The following is a 17,212-nucleotide window of genomic DNA, read 5'->3' on the forward strand; positions in this document are numbered from 1 at the left end:
GATAAAAAAATTAAGGAAATGTCTTCCTATTCAAAAACACTGAGTCTCCTGGGGCCGGCAGGTGATGTGGTGGTTAAAGGCGCTGGACTCCGGTATGGCTGACCGCGGTTCAAGTCCTGGATCTGGTGTCTTGCTTTCTCACTTTCCCTCTCTCTCTTTCTCTGATAATCTCGAAAATAATAATAGTAATAAATAATATTAAAATAAAATAATTCTTTTTTTAAAAAGAGTCTCCTTATCCTCTAAATTTACTAGTTTCCTTCCTAAAAACTATGTGCATTTTTTCCAGAATTTAATTCTCAGCATACTTTTTGTTGCTACTATAAATGGGCTTCTTTTTTATAATATTTTCTAACTAGTTATTACTGCTATACACAAAAGATTATGTATTTACATTATTCCTAATAAAAATTAAAATAAATACTTCTATTCTCCTTTCCAGTAGTTCTCTCTTGCATCCTTTTTTTTTTTTTCCTTAGTACACTGGTTAGATATTTCAGTGCTATTTTAGATAGCAGTGATAACAGTAAGTATGCTGCTAATTCTAGCAGAAGAGAACATTCTAGTGTTTCATCATTAGTATTTTTTAAAATTATTTATTTAACTTTACTTATTCATTCATTCATTTTTAATTTGACTAGAGAGATACAGAGAGAGAGAGAGAGAGAGAGAGAGAGAGAGAGAGAAGGTGAGAGAGCAAGCCACCAGGTCCAGGACTCAAACCGTGGTCAGCCATGTGGGAGCACCCAGTGCCTTAATAACCACCATGCCACCTGCTGGTTCCATCATCATCATTAGTATTTTGGCTCCTGACAGCCTGCTCTCAATTTTATTTCTCATAAAATATTAATAGTGCATATCTTTAAACAGTGAAATAATGATTTTATTTTCTTTCACATCTTCCCAGTGAATTGATTGTATAATTTTTCTTTTTTCGTTAATTAGACTAGCCATGAAATCTTCCAACTTAGTTTCTGGTTTCCTAAAAATGAATGGGCAAAGTATGTACATATATGCTTATTTCCTTATTTTTCCTAATGTTCCATGCTTAAGAAGAATGTTTTAACTCAAAGATGATCTTTAGTATCTTAAAAGGCAAGAGAGAAACTAATTGTAAAATTGCCTTTAAAGGAAACCAGCAGTTAGCGTAATGGCTATGTCGCTGGACTCCCACGTAGTCGACCGCGGTTCGTGTCCCCAACCCGGTGGCTTAAAACTCACGCCGGGCGCGTGTGCGTGCGTGCCCAAGATCCCGAGAGGAGAATGGAGGAGAAGGGATTGCGGCTTGACCATCCCCCCTGGGGGGTGATTTCTCGCTTTCTGTCTCTATGTCTCTCTCTGTCTGGCGAGCGCACGCGCCCTATAGTGAAAAAAAAACCCTCTCAAAAAAAAAAACGCCTTTAAAAACAACATCCTACTATTCTTTGTGAAAGATAGGATATCTAAAAATAATGTCTATACAAGTTTCTCAAAGAAAACTTAATTCTTCCACTAAAAATGATACCTTGGTCTCTTTCTTCTAAAACAATTTGCAGAGGGCAGCCAAGGAGAGGATGAGGTGGGATGAGAAAGCACCCTCCATGGGAATGGTCACTGTGCAATCCCTTCTCCTAGAATTTCTTCCTCCTCAAGGGATCTTGGGCATGCACACACATGTGTCTAGTGTGTTTCTCAAGCTGCTGAGTCCGAGACTTGAACTACACAGCCAGTCATGTGGGATCCAGCTGCCTTCACCGCCACCCCACTGGCTAGCCGCTTTGTCCTTTTTTGCACTAAAGTTCATTTGTATCTAATAAAGCTGTCAAAGTAAAAATATTAACAAGTTAATATTAGAAAAATTATAGCATTCCCAAGTGAAAGCTCCACGAAAACTAGATTTCATTACTCTTACTTTAGGTTTGCAGGACAAGTGGCTATGGTAATTTCCTCTATTCCCATCAAATCCTATCTCTCTTATATTTCATTAAGTGTCCATCATATCCAAGCTATCCTGAAATCTGAAATAATTATCAATAGATTGTGATATAGCATTATAAAATGTTATTCTCAAATATAAATGGCTGAACTTTTCATTTTTACTTTTCTACAGAAGTTTTTAAGTGCTAAAATATGCAAACTGCTACCCTATTTTCTAAAAACAGAAATAAATTAGGTCACAATGGATGGTTCTTTTATCGGCCTCCCCCCTCCCAAAAAAAAGGATGATGAATGCAACTGGAATGTTTATTGTCCCTGAAATTCTTCAGGCCTAGATTCCAAGTACAAGTCTTGATGCAGGTTACTATGACAACTTAAATTACAGAAAATGTCCCCCCTTCTTTCTATCAAGTTGTTTTCTCTGCAATATAATTTTAAGCCTTATAAAATCTGTATGCACAAATTATCTATAACAACAGTAAACACCTCTTTACAAGTTTTACTCAGAAATAGCCCCATCTAAATAAACCTTAAGACCAAGTACAAGCATATAAAACATATAATAAATCTACATGGGGCAGAAAAACCTAACCTACACACACATACCCCTTAAAATCTGAAGTGGTGACAGCATTCTGATACAACTCCCCATTACCAGGGACACAGTATATTACCACCATACATTTCATTCCTGAAACTATAGGAAATTATTTGTAAGGCAGTTATGAAAGGAGATTTGGAGCTAAGTCCACTATCACTATTTCCCCTCACTAAGGTTTCTACAAGAAGGGACCAGAAAAAGGAGCTGGAAGAAGACTGTATCCTATTTCGAACTGAAAGAGAAGTCAAATAAATAATCAGTAAAATTTATTCCTTTTTACTCAATCTGTCTTTTTATAAACAATATTAGCCTTAAAGTTTGTTTTTTTACACAGCTCCAAATGAACAAACCTAACAAAAGTGCCTTGTGATAAACAAAGCATAAATTATTCTCTGTTATCAATTGTCTAAAAAAAACTGGCTCAAGGGAACCAGCAGTTAGTGTAATGGCTATGTCGTTGGACTCCCACGTAGTCGACCACGGTTCGTGTCCCGGACCCGGTGGCTTGGAACTCACGCCGGGCGCGTGTGCGTGCGTGCCCAAGATCCCGAGAGGAGAATGGAGGAGAGGGGATTGCGGCGTGACCATCCCCCCTGGGGGGTGATTTCTCGCTTTCTGTCTCTATGTCTCTCTCTGTCTGTCTGGCGAGCGCACGCGCCCTACAGTGAAAATCTCTCCAAAAAAAAAAAAAAAACTGGCTCAAGAGAAATTGCATCATTTTAAGAAAATGTCATTTAGTGAAGGCAATCTCACTGTAAGACATTAAAAATTTAAAGTACTTTCATGGGGAAAATTTTTAAGACAGTGTTACATATAGCAATGCCGAGACTTCAAAGCTGATTTTGTCTATCAAAACTTATCATGACTGGGAACCAGCAGTTAGCGTAATGGCTATGTCGCTGGACTCCCACGTAGTCGACCGCGGTTCGCGTCCTGGACCCAGTGGCTTAAAACTCACACCGGGTGCGTGTGCGTGCGTGCCCAAGATCCCAAGAGGAGAATGAGGGAGAAGGGATTGCGGCGTGACCATCCCCCCTGGGGGATGATTTCTCGCTTTCTGTCTCTATGTCTCTCTCTGTCTGTCTGGCGAGTGCACGCGCCCTATAGCGAAAATCTCTCCAAATAAATAAATAAATAAATAAATCTTATCATGACTAAAATGAGATGCTTTGGGCCAGTTGGTGGTGTGGTGGCTCTATCTCACATGGTTGACTGTGCAGTTCAAGTTCTAGACCTGGCTGCTTGAAAAACATGATGGGTGCACTGAGTCTTTGTACATAAATTCCCAAAGAGGGAGCGCAATGGAGAAGAGAAGGGGTTGTGGTGTGATGATGCCTCATGGGGGTGCACTCTTACTTTCCTTCTGTCTCTTTCCGGCTAGCCAGTGTACCCTTGGGGAAAAAACAAACAAACAAAAAAGTCACTCAGATTTGATGCTTCATATAGAAAGGCTTAGGGAAGTCACTCTGCTGTAAGCTAGCTTACTTCATTAGTCAAGAAAAAAGTTCTCTAATTTTCATGTATAGCTGTACCCTAGTCGTGGATGAAGACGTTATTTAAGACAAACAAAACTTCATTTTAAAAAAGGAAAATCTAAAGGAGTCTCTTTGTGCTGTAAATCAAGAATTCAAAGGCTTTGAATTTTGAACCTATTGAATATTTGGGAAGAAACAGCAAAAAATAAAAACTCAACAGCAAAATCCCATCAACTCATACAATCCCCAGCTGTATTAATGGGTAGGCAGTAGTGACTGAGAGAAACAAAGTAAAACATTCAAACTCAGATGCACACAATCCCTAAACACCAAACCCGAACCATAGTTCCTCTTGCTATGTCTTACATAGAAATCCTCCTAAATAGAAAATAATTCATGTATAAAGGAAAGCTGTACACCACAGCTTCATCTTTAGTAAAAGAAGCTAAAACTAAAACTTAGGTGATTTATCTCATCAGATTTGTTCATTGAGTTACACAGTACATTTCTTTTCCTTATGCTTTTCTTTTTGATTTACGAATTGTAGGGCATTACAAAGAGGGCTTGAATAGGACTTTTTCAGCTCACAAGGCTCTATGATCTTAATGTCCTCTCCAAAAATCGCACTGAAATTTAATTGCCCATATAACAATATTGGGAACGGGGTCTACAGAAGGTGATGGGTCATGCCCTCACAAATGGATTAATGCTGCTATCATGGGAGCAAACTCCTGATAAAAGGATAAGCTGGCTCATTTTCTCTGTCTTGCAGCCTCACTCACCATATGACGCCTTGTGCCATATTATGAAACAGCAGGAGTGGCATCACCAGATGTGGCTCCTCAGTTCTTGGACTTCCCAACCTCCAGAACCTTGAGGCAAATAAACTTTCCTTCATAAATTACCGAGTCTATGGTATTCTGTTATAGCAGCAGAAAACTAAGATACCCTGATGTAACAGAATTGCCTTACTAGAATCAGGCTGTCCTTTACTCTCAACACTTGTGATCTTCAGTCGCAGTTGTGGCTAATGCAATGTAGCGGGGTCTAGCAGAACAAGTAAACCAGTGAGAATATGGACTTGTGGAGTCCAGGCCCTCCACATATCCAGCAATTACTAGAAGGTTCCAAGGTAACACTTTTTATTTCAAGGAAAAAATTAGTTTATGGGAGATCTTTGAGATCCATCATCTAGTCAAAAATGCCAGCACATAACTTCTGTAAATTAGGAACTAAGAAATTTATGAGACAGCACTCTGGCTGGTGCCCTTACAGAGTTTATTCACCTGTAAAATGTGAATACTTTATTCATAAGTGATTCACTTACTACAAACAAGGTCAAATTATTTTCCCTTCTGGAACCAGTAAGTCACTTTAACATTCAAGAGACAAGAGGTAACACACAGCAAGCACACTAACAGAAACTGAAACATAATTTAGCTGTGTATCCTCATCTAAAGAGCTTTTGTGACTCCTTTTACTTAATGAAACCAATTATAGGCATAAAAGAAATGGAAGCTCAAACTATAGGATATTTTAGACTTCCAGGATTACTATGGAGAAAAGTAAAGCCAGCAAACAAAAAACAGTTATCAAAACGTTCTAATCTTGACTGTTAGAAATACTTCTCTGTGATAAGAGACTACCAATTTAATGCATTAGTAGAATAGTGCTCAGAAGCTCAAGAGTGGTGATATACCATTTTGTAAAATTTTGCTTCAGACCCCAAATGTGAAATCTACAGCATGATTAGGATCCTTTTAGTGTCAACTTAAATTTGAATCTAGAAATTACATTAAGTGACAAAAGATACTATCACTAACTATACTTTGTATTTCTCTAAATAAACAGTTTACAAATGATGATTCTTGAGTTCACTAGTTAACAACCTAGGAAAGTCTTCTAAAACTTTAAAAAGCTTTTTTAAAAAGTCACCGAGACGATGCTCTTCTTGGAGGCACACACAGAGTGCACATCTTCTGACTTACCTTCCACACTGGAGCCTCCGAGCCGGAGCTGAGTGAGGATGAGGTAGTCTTGAAGAAGGGCGGAGCACCAGCCAGGTATTCTAGGAGGAGCTGCTCAGGCACCTGCAAAGGTACAGTGTTCTTACAGTGCTGGCTAAGCTTTACTGTAAAAACGCCACATCACTCTCATTTTAACTTACCACCATCGAAGCGCTACCCACGAGCTCATAGCTTCAGAATAGTTTTTGTTTTTGTTTCCCCAATAAGAATTTTCCTTCCATTCTCCCTACCTTAGTCATTTGAACGGCAGGACCTGTGGGTTGGATTTGTTTTCTGTTTGGTTTCAACTAGCATTTTTATGCCTTTGAAAAAGAATTTCAGTTGTTTCTAGAAAAGGTCATTTGATGGGCCCCTGGAGTTCTAGGAAAGATTTGGTGCCTTCTTTCTCGACTGACCAAAGTGCCTGTAATACCACATAATTTCTTAAAAGCGGTTAGCAGTTAGACTCTTTGGAAAAATGCCTAAAACCAGGACTAAAAGGGAAGTTAAAGAAGAGATCTCAGATTTTCAGTGCTAAACAGCAAAAACAAAAGCAAGTCACGCTCTTCTTGGGTAGGGACAGATTACGGACTACCCCTGGCTACCCTAAGGAGGTAGGTAACTGGCACCATTTCTTTTGGATATTTTATTGCCTAATGCTGTGGGAATGCAAAACTCTGCCATGACATTAGTTATAAAGAAAGCCTAAGGAAGAAATCTTGGCCACGAGACTGGAATTGACGTAATTCCTATGTCTACCACATTCAGACTATGCCCTTCACAGATGTTTCTGCATTTATTTATAGAAAGGTTTACTTTAGTAACAAGACTGCTTCCATCAACCATTTTCTTAATATACTCAGACGCTGAACTACTTTTATTATAAAGAAAAAATACCAGAAAACGTTATAATCCTTCATTTCTTAGCTATGAAATTTTATAAAATAGTGCATTAAAAACAGCGTAAGGGGAAAGAACTGGCAGACCCCAAATCTGATGCAAAATGTAAGAAAACAGGTAACTTTCAAATCGAACTGATGAAGGGAGGAATTCGTCCAAAGTTTCCCAGTGCACAGCTGAGTTGTGCCTGCACAGCTGCTACAAGCCTGAATTGAGACACTGTGCCCAGAACTGGTTGCTAGACTAACACTTCATATAACTTAATGGTTGTTATAAAGATGCCACTGGCTTCCTGATGATATTTTACACAGTGTTATAGCTGCAATGCAAAGGTGCATTAGTGCATGCTTCCAAGTTTTAAAAGAAAAAGAGAAGCAATCACATTAGAACTGTTTCCCTGGGGCCAGCCAGTGGTGTTATGGTTAAGGCAACGGATCCCACATGGCTGACTGCACAGTAAGAGTCCCATACCCAGCAGCTTGAAAAACACATGAGGGGTGTGTGTCTGTTGTGTGTGTGTGTGTGTGTGTGTGTGTGTGCGTGCATGCCCAAAATCCTGACAGAATGGAAAAGAAGGTATCATGGCATGGCCATTTCCCTGGGGGCAGGGGGTGATTTCTCACATTCTCTCTCTCTGGCAAGTACACGTGCCCTGGAACAATTTTTTTTTATTTTTAAAGACAGATTTTTGCTATAGGGCACATGTGCTCACTGGAGAGACAAAGAGAGACAGAGAGGCAAAAAGCGAGAAATCAGCCCCCAGGGGGATAGCCACATCACAATCCCTTCTCCAATCCCCTCTCAGGATTTTAGGCACATGCACACACATGGCTGGTTTGAGTTTTAAGCTGCAGGGTCAAAGACTCAAACCACGGTTGACTATATAAAAGTCCGGCAACATAACCATTACGCCCATCTGCTGGTTCCACAAATTTTAAAAATTTATTTATTTATTTTATCGATTTATTTTTGTAATGAAAATAAATAGGATTAAAAAAGCCAACTAAAGGGACCAGCAGTTAGTGTAATGGCTATGTCGCTGAACTCCCATGTAGTCAACTACGGTTCGAGTCCTGGACCTAGCGGCTTAAAACTCCCTCCAGGCGCATGTGTGTGTGTGTGCCCAAGATCCCGAGAGGATTGCGGCATGGCCATGCCTCCTGGGGGGTGATTTCTCGCTTTCTGTCTGGTGAGCGCACGTGCCCTATAGGAAAAACCTCTCAAAAAAACAAACAAACAAAAAAAGCCAGCTAAATACCATGGAATTCTTGTTTCATCCTTTTATAGCAGATGTTGGGTTCAACTAGACCTACCTACCTCATAAAGAAGGTGGGAGATGTGCATGTATCCAAAGCTGATGTAACTTGGTAAGAGAGCCTGCCTATGGCAGGTGTTCTCTAAAGTTCAATGAAAAGGCAACCCTGCTAGGAAAGAGGACTGGGTGGCCTGTTCAGAACCAAGTGAGAAGAGGCTAGCTAGACTAACAACGACCCTAACTCTCATCGTAAGGTCTAGAAGCTATCTGAAATCCAGTCTCACTGGTAAAAGCATTCATATTTATCTAAATCAAAGTCTCTTTCTACTCATCTTGCCTTATTTCAAGGCTCATTTCTATTTTTTAGTTTTGTTTTCAAGAAAATCTTTGGGGTCTGGCAAGTGGGCAGTTGGGAAGGTATTTTTGAAACTGATATAAAATCAGGGGCCAGACAGTGGCCCAGCAGTAACATACACTGGTCTGCAAGGCAATCCCACATGTAGAGTTTCCCTGTTCAAGCCCTGAGCCCTTCCTGAGCATGTTAGGTATGTGTTTACTCATGATCCAGGGCTGGCTCAGGTCTGGGGTTGGATCACGGCACTGAGACTCTGTTAGGGGTGCTCTCGCTCACTCTATCCCTGTCTCTCTCGCTCATCAGAGAAATAAATTAACAAACACATAAAATAAATAATCATTATTTTCTTTTGTCTATAAGAGTACCAGAGCTAGACATATGAAAAGCCAAGAAGAGTATGGTGTTCATTTCCTACATATAATTCAAAATGATACTAACTATATGGCCTGTCCCTGCCTCACCTACTGCTCCACCCTGCTGCCTCTAGCTCCACTTCAAGTTCGCATCCTAAGTCCAGCCCCCATTAACTTATATGCTGGCCCAATTTCAACACACTCTCCAAGAGACAGCTCAAATGTTATCTAGCCACTTCCTGGAAACCTTCCCTCCTCACGGGATTCCGTCACTTCCCGCATTCCGAAGAGGCAAGCACTTAGTACTCACTGGCAGTGTTTAATGAATTCTCAGAACAACCCTGTGAGGTAAGTAGTTGTAATAAGGGAATACTGTAGTCAGGAAAGAAAACCACGGAACAGGAAGATTAGGTACTGGCCTAAGGCCATACAGCTAGTCAACAGGGGAGCCAGGAAGTAAGCTCAAGCAGGTTGACCTCGGAGCACATGGTCTTCAACATCTATTAGAATACAGTTAGCATGAATTATAATTAAATACTTGCTCCTTCTTGAGAGCAGAAACATTTTGCACTGATTCCCTGCATTCACAATGCCTACCATAAGAGAAAGGCTTACGACGTGTCCTTTGAAGGTTTGATGAATTCAGAGGGTTTTACAGAATGGCTGTCTGGTGGTACTGAGCTTGTTCTCAGTGAAAGCCCTGCATAGCTAAATAGTTCCTTTTACCAAGATACAAGTCCCCTCCAACCACATGCCACTCACTCATGGAGGAATAAACAGAAAACACGCGCACAGGACTGGCTGCATGGCTGACTGTGTAGTTTCAATCACATGCCAGGTTCGTGTGTGCATACTCCAAGTCCCAACAGGAGGAGAAATGAAGGAGAAGGGATTGCAGCCTGACTTCCCCACTGGAAGGTGCCTTCTCCGTTTTCCTCTCTGGTGAGGGCATATGTCGTCTGACAAATGCACGTGCACACACACACTAGTAAATGCATATGTTTTAAAGGAGGAGCGTAAGCACATTACTAGAAGTGTTTCACCATAGAAAACACATCAGACAATGTGATACTAGGACACATAAAAGGGTTACATCAAGTAAGCACTGAGAAGAGAGTAATATGGTCATTAGTAGGGGCCAAGATTACGGATGATGACGTGTTTTCATATAATTACCTATCATTTTAAGAGAAATCATATGACCATAAGTTTTAAGAGAAAACACACAACCTGATGGAAATGTTAGAAAGCAAAGAAACCTAAGAACAAATAAAGAAGTCAGATTCTCCTGCAGAGAAGACACAGTAAAGCTGTCTTTACTGTTGCTCAGAAAATACATGGCTCTGTTGGAGGTACAGGGAGTCTGCGGACGAATTTGGCCAAGATACGCATTTAGCTCAAAGAGCTGCTCTCTAAGACCAGGAAAAATTCAGAGAAGTTTAACTAGTTTTTAATTTAAATGAAGTAAACTACAGAGGCAATTAAACAGATGAAGTCTGAACCACTGTCCTCTGGGAGATGTTTCCCTTAGAGAGACCACACCGGTTTGTGCTATTGGATTAGACCTACCTGCCTACTCTGTGGACCATGGAATCCTGTCCTGTTGCTTCTTTAAGGTCCCAGCACTGAACACAGAATTTGGCACTCTGGATCAACGAAGTCAGGGAGGAAAGGCCAGAAGAAGGGTCCTGATAAAGCAGGAATCTGACATGCTTTTCCTGAAATGGCATGCAAGCAGCTAGCTGATACAAATCTCTTTTCCTCCTCTCTAGAAGTAAGGACTGTCTGGGGGAAGGGAGACTATTTTTTTTTAATGAAAGAAAAGAATTCTAGTTTAAAAACAAACAAATCAACCTGTGGCTTTAAGTTGCAGTTTTGTGTGAACACAAAATCCCAAGTAATGATTCAGTCCCTGCTCCCCAATCACCCTGGAGATTTTTCTAAATACTACAGATTGCTCTATAGTTAACCTCTTCTGAGCTCACCAGATTTGATAATCCAGCTTTAGTGTGTGAATTTGCCATCTGTTCAATAATACTATTACCAGATAACAAGAAAAATCCTAAGATTGCTTTTAAAGCCCTTACAGTTCTGACTTGACAGTTGCCTGCATGGAAATTTTAAACTTCCTTTTATCCCCCCCTCCTCTTTTTTTTTTAAATAATTATTTTATTTAACTTTTATTTATTATTATCATTATTATTTTCCAATTTCTTCAGAGATAGACAGAGAGAGAGAGGAAGTGAGAAAGCAAGCCACCAGGTCCGAGACTTGAACCGTGGTTGGCCATGTGGGAGTCCAGCAGCCTTAACCGCCATGCCACTTGCCGGCTCCCATCCCCTCCTCCTCTTAAGGGTCTTAGAAACTAGTTTTAAAAAGAGTCTACCACAAATTAGTCGTTCAAATGTTAGGAAAAGACTAATTTTAGAAACAAACAGTACTAACTGGGCTGGACCCCGGTGCACCGGTTGCGTACTATGCATTGAAAGTCGGGGCCCACGTGGCTGATTGCTGTTCATGTCCTACCTCCAGCAGTTTGGGAAACCTGTGTATGCCCAAGATCCTGACAGGATGGAGAAATAGAGGGAAGGGGACTGTGATGTGGGGACTTCATTCTTATCCTCCCTCCCTCTCTCTCTCTCTCTCTGGTGAGTGTCTACACCCTGTGGAATATTTTTTTAAAAATAGAGTTTTAAAAAAGTATTCTTAAGAATTTTTAAAAAGAATTAATTTCATGTAACAAATAATGACTTTTAAAATGAGTGTAAGAATTTCTTTAGCATACATTTTAAAAGGATAGTCTGCTGTCAAACAGAAAATTACAGTATGTTGGCATGTTCAAGTATGTTTTAAACAATTATCCTATTTCCTCAGCTGAGCCATTTCATAATGCATGTTAATCTTGAATAAATGTCCTCATTTTAGTTTAAATAAAAATGTAAGGGGAACCAGCAGTTAGCGTAATGGCTATGTCGCTGGACTCCCACATAGTCGACCGTGGTTCGCGTCCCGGACCCGGTGGCTTAAAACTCACGCCGGGCGCGTGTGCGTACGTGCCCAAGATCCTGAGAGGAGAATGGAGGAGAAGGGATTGCGGCGTGACCATCCCCCCTGGGGGGTGATTTCTCGCTTTCTGGCTCTATGTCTCTCTCTGTCTGTCTGGCGAGCGCATGCGCCCTATAGCGAAAAAACCCCTCCAAAAAAAAAAAAAAAAGTAAGCAATAGAGCTGTCTCAAGCTGAAGAAAAGAGTGTCTTTAGGTTTAACACCGTGTCAGCCAGCAGTTGTGCAGATTACATTTTGCCCTTTTCTGAAAACTTATCGTTTCCTGCCCAAGTGTCTTCATGAAGAAAGACCTTGGATCTTCTCTGGAATTACAGTTCCTCAGAGATTTTGGGTTAATTTTGGTGTATTCTTTCCTCTTGCTGAAAGCTTATGATATCAACTGCAATGCTGTGTTAATAATGTTCAGTTTGGCCCCAGCTAGTCAAAAGAAAAGCAAGAGGCGAGACTGTGATGCATGGGATGTCTTATGGATTTTGGTCAGTCAGTTTGCATCAGAATGCTCCCTGCTTACCAATGGCTCTGAAAGCCAAGAATCCAACCTTACCCCCAGGTACAGGAAAAATGGTACAAACACACAGGACCAGTGGGTAAGAATAAATGATGGGAGAGAAGGGCAAAAAGAAAGGAAAATGACTAAAGCAAATGGCACAAGAGGGAAGGGGAGACAGTAACTAGTGATTTTGTCACGGTTGTGAGAAGCCAATGACTTGAACTAGGAATGACAGGTCAGACTAGAGGAAACTTGACAGAGTCTTAACAGATATCTAAATGAATAAGTAAGAAATTGGGCTAAGTGGAGCAGCCAATAGAGGTGCTCAAAGCAGAAGTGAGCTGCCCTTGCATGATTTGGAAACTGGGGCAGCCTGCAAGCCCAGGCCCCCAAAGGGCACACAGGAACCACCAGTATAGACAACCCAGTGGACCCAACAAACTGTGGTCATCCACACTGTAGAGAAGCAAGGCTCCACAGAGAAATTGGCCTCATGCTCTGCATATTCTGGAGATGGTGCAGATGAGAGCAAATGCCCTTGTAACCTTTCTGAGCTTCGGGTTCCTCATCTGCAGAGCACACTTTTAGAAATAAGTACACCTAGCATATCTTCTGAAAATTGCCATTGTGGCCCAGCTACGATGGCATGGGTGGCAGACGCTACTATTCTGCAGGGATGAAGCCACATGGGAGACCTGGGTTTGATTCCCACCTCACCCTAAATGCTGAGTACCTGTTAATTCCTATGAGACTGAGTCAAGAGAATGGTAAACTCAACGCTGGCCTGAACAACATAGAGAGACCTTTCTAGAAAGAAAGAAAGAAAGAAAGAAAGAAAGAAAGAAAGAAAGAAAGAAAGAAAGAAAGAACGAACGAAAAGAAAGAAAAGAAAAGAAAAGAAAAGAGGAAGGAAGGAAGAAAAAAAGAAAGAAAAAAAGAAAAAAAGCCAGCCAGCCAGCCAGAAGAGCCAGGCATAGTAGTGTACACCTGTGGTCCCAGCTAAGAGGCTGAGGCAGGAGTGGGACAGCGAGACCCTATCTAACAAACAAAACTATCATTGGTACATCTCTATGGTGCCGGGAAACCCAGGGGCCTGCAGGACAAAGGCCCAATAAATGTCAATCAAGGCCACACCTACCTTCTGAGTTGCAGAGAACCCAGCTTGGGAAGCTGAGAAACTAGACTGCATAATACTCTCACCCCTGGAAGACTGAGAGTGGGTTCTGCTAGAGGGCCACAGAGACCAAGAGAACCACTTGTTACAAGTCAGATTACAGAAAAAATTTCCTTCACACTTTACTCTTATACCCTTTCTATGTACAAGCCTTGTCTTAATTTCTTTATTCACTAAATCCCCATGAAATAGGAATTTCTCTCATTTTCTGATAAGGCGAGAGACACAGGGTGGTTAAATAACTCAAGCCTCAGTCTTCCAGCTGGTAAACGGCAGGCTCTATATGAAATGGGCCCTGTCTACTGCAGGCTGTGCTAACCACTCGGTAACACTGCTCTACCCAGGACTCCAGACCAGAGCACTGCAGTGTTCAGCTTCCTTCCCTGCCCTTCTTCCTCCAAATGTTTAGGCTACTTCTCCCTGAATACCACATCCATAAAATGGGGACAGGATTACCTCCTTTCCAAGAGAATGGATTTTTTTTTTGGAGAGTTTTTTGCTATCGGGTGCGTGTGCTCACCAGAAAGACAGAGAGAGACCGAGAGACAGAAAATGAGAAATCACCCCCTGGGGGGATGGCCACGCCACAATCCCTTCTCCTCCATTCTCCTCTCAGGATCTTGGGCACGCGTGCACACGCGCCCAGCGTGAGTTCAAGCCACTGGGTCTGGAACTCAGACATGGGAGTCCAGCGACATAGCCATTATGCCAACTGCTGGTCCCGAGAATGGATTATTTTGATGTGAAAATGCCTACCAACACTTGGCATGCTGTAGATCTTCAATAATTACTAATTTACTCCTTTGCCTCAAGTAGTTATTATCCTGACAAATACAGCCATCAGCCTAGCTTTCCTTGTTTATAAATAGCCAAGATTCTCTCCACCACAATATAGAGTGATCACAGGACGGAGCCTGCCTTTCCTACCAAAGGTACCAAACTAACGTATCCCGGTTCACGAGCCTTGGGCGGATACTGCCTGACTCCAGAAATTCCTCTAGGAGCTATAGACAATAGGACGCTCATCTGACCCGTTTCTGAGCTATAACTTGGTATGTTACACGAACATGCCACTGGACCCACAGTTACAGCATTTGGCAAAAATAAAAACCAACTATCTCTAACTACCATACTTCAGAACAATTGTGAACTGATTTCCAATTGGAACAGCAAAAAGTACATCAAGCTGGGAGTTAATGGGGTTCACATTTCCCACTAGGCAGAAGATCTGGGCAAGCTGAAACTCTCCTAATGTTCAGAATTCATGTCACCTGCATTTGAAAAATGAAAGGCTTGAGGGAACAGCAGTTAGTGTAATGGCTATGTTGCTGGACTCCCACGTAGTCGACCGTGGTTCGCGTCCCGGACCCGGTGGCTTAAAACTCATGCCAGGCGCGTGTGAGTGTGCCCAAGAGCCCGAGAGGAGAATGGAGGAGAAGGGATTGTGGCATGGTCATCCCCGGGGGAGGTAATTTCTCGCTTTCTGTCTCTGTCTCTCCAGTGAGCACACACACCCTATAGCAAAAATCTCTCCCTAAAGAAAAAAAAAGAAAGCAAATGCAAAAATTTATTTCCCAACCTATTAAATGTAGTCATTTTCATGTTTAACCATTGTTTTAACCTATTGAGTTGTTGGAAAAGTCATGACACATTTTTGCATAAAAAAACACGTCATGACTTTTCTGATGACCCAATACCAAAGAATTCTCAATACCTTTCTCTCTCTGTTTTTTAATTTGCCAGAGGGTATGTGCACGTGCCTCCTTTTGGAATTTTGAGCATGCATGTACATGTGCCCAGTATGTTTCTCAAGACACCAGGTCTGGGACTCGAACTGCAAGGCTGGCCATGTGGGATACAGCTGCCTTAATCACTGCCATCTGCTGGCCCCAACACATTTTTAATTATTATTTACACCTTCGAACTTTTTCATTCACAAACCTGATGAACATGCCTTCTATGTTTTCTTTAAAAGAGTTATTTATTTAATTTATTCATTAATTTATTTTAATTTGACCCCCCCCATACACACACACAGAGAGATAGATAGAGAGGGGGAGAGAGAGAGAGAGAGAGAGAGAGAGAGAGAGAAAAAAGAGAGAGAGAGAGAGAGAGAGAGAGAAAGGAAGTGAGAAAGCAAGCCACTAGGTCCAGGACTTGAACCGTGGATGGCCATGTGCGAGTGTCCAGCACCTTAACCACCATGCTATTTGCTGGTTCCCCGCCTTCTATGTTTTTATTCTAAGTTAAAAATAGATGTGGAATATCTTATCATTCAGCATGCTAATCATTTAAAAGGATGATTTCTGAAAGAAAAAAAAAAAGGATGCATCTGAAAAGCAGCACCCAGTACTTTCAATTTAATACAATAAGATACGTATGCTTAGAATTGTACTTTAAAAAAAGAACAGTGTTATGTTCTCTTTGCCTACATGTTTAAGTATGTTTAGGAAGAAATTTCAGTGTACATCTTTGAAATGGGGATTGCTGTGCCTCCCTCACACACTGCCAATTATATCTGATACAGATATAAGAGTAGGTTAAGGTTAATAGGGAGGATAGTTATGAGAAATATAATAAAGAAATAATTAATCATGCTTTAAATGGTGCTGACAAGTTAAAACCCTGACAGCAAAAGCAGAGATCCTTCAGGGAAGACCAAGAGTCATTCTGAGGTCTGGCCTTTGCTTCGGTGATGAATTTTACAAGCAGCAGCAAGGTCATTCAGCAATCCTGCTCATCCCACCTTTATGAGAAAGGGACCAGCAACTAAAAACATATTAACTATGTGCAGGGTGACCGTATACTTTATCATCCAGGACGAAAGGCCTTATTATTATCCTGGATCAGCACAAGTGAACCAGGACCAACCATAAGCCAGGATGTATTTCAGGCTAACAATATACTTCTTCCCTCTTTCAATAAAGCGATTGCCTCAGTATTTTGTACTGCCCATAAAAAGTACTCTATCCATTGCCTATTTTCTTTTAGACGGTATCTATAATTTTAAGATCATATGGCTACATCTTTAGCCCTCCGAAGAATTATGTTTAATATACTGTCAAAGGAGATAACTTGATGTACTTCACTCTTAAAATGAAAAGTTTTTAAAGAATTTGTTATCTAAAATAATTCACTGAAGTGAAATATCTTATTCCATGTTTTTTTAAAAAATTATGATGATTTAAAATGATTCTTGCAATGACTTTCTCAATAGCACTTCTGATATCAAAATCCCCAAATACGAATATACAACTATTACCCTTGCCTTGGCTTAACTGGCTCAGTAGCAGACTGGGGCTCCCTCAGGTAAACAGGAAGTCTTTTCTCACAGGCCTCAGGATTTAGGACTATCCCACCCCAGTCCCACCAGCTAAGAGGGAGGCATTGATACACGTGATCCCAACCATACACATTGCATTCCCTACCTGCCACGTACTTCCACATGGGGTGTGACAAACACTCCCTGTATTGGTGGTCAAGCTCCCTATTAGATTTGTACAATTCTTCCAGGGCAGGAATTCTCTTTGCACTCATCGCTCACACAGTACAAAGCTCAGGTAAGTGTGTCCTCTTTCTCCTCCACAGTGAAGCTTCGGCATGGAATGGACATTAAAACCA

General features: G+C 41.2%; 1 protein-coding gene across 2 annotated transcripts in view; it reads right to left on the reverse strand.

Moving 5' to 3' along the window:
- Positions 1–17,212, reverse strand: part of RASSF8 (Ras association domain family member 8) — a 134,962-nt gene that overhangs the window by 89,463 nt on the left and 28,287 nt on the right. The window contains exon 2 of one of the 2 annotated variants that reach the window (XM_006140284.3): positions 5,982–6,083. The gene's annotated coding sequence lies outside the window, so the exon portion shown is untranslated. Of the gene's footprint in view, positions 1–4,775; positions 4,795–5,981; positions 6,084–17,212 lie in introns of those variants that run through there. The other variant, XM_006140286.3, reaches the window with a different exon arrangement.

Source organism: Tupaia chinensis, unplaced genomic scaffold (genome assembly GCF_000334495.1).
Source record: "Tupaia chinensis unplaced genomic scaffold, TupChi_1.0 Scaffold000028_1, whole genome shotgun sequence".
Taxonomy (NCBI): Eukaryota; Metazoa; Chordata; class Mammalia; order Scandentia; family Tupaiidae; genus Tupaia; species Tupaia belangeri.